Here is a 570-nt window from a genome sequence, read left to right as displayed (position 1 = left end):
ATATTTCTCCCGGCAATCTTGATTCCAGCTTGTGCTTCTTCCAGCCCAGCGTTTCTCATGATGTACTCTGCATAGAAGTTAAATAAGCAGGGTGACAATATACAGCCTTGACATACTCCTTTTCCTATTTAGAACCAGTCTGTTGTTCCATGTCCAGTTCTAACTGTTGCTTCCTGACCTGCATATAGATTTCTCAAAAGGCTGATCAGGTGGTCTGGTAGTCTGATCTCTTTAAGAATTTTCCACAGTTTATTGTGATTCACACAGTCAAAGGCTTTGGCATAGTCAATAAAGCAGAAATAGATGTTTTTTTAGAACTCTCTTGCTTTTTCCATGATCCAGCGGATATTGGCAATTTGATCTCTGGTTCCTCTGACTTTTCTAAAACCAGCTTGAACATCTGGAATTTCACTCAGGTATCAAAACCCACATTATCAATCAATTCTAAACCTCAGTATTTTCAAATATTTCCAGTTAACTGTAGAAATTATTGTTTCAATAAAAAGGTAGGAAATAGTAACTTCATGACTCCCTCCAAACTGGAAAACTTCAGTATTTTTTAAAGTTGTC

Source organism: Bison bison, unplaced genomic scaffold (genome assembly GCF_000754665.1).
Source record: "Bison bison bison isolate TAMUID 2011002044 unplaced genomic scaffold, Bison_UMD1.0 scf7180017862134, whole genome shotgun sequence".
NCBI classification, from domain to species: Eukaryota; Metazoa; Chordata; class Mammalia; order Artiodactyla; family Bovidae; genus Bison; species Bison bison.
This window is presented reverse-complemented; position numbering follows the sequence as displayed.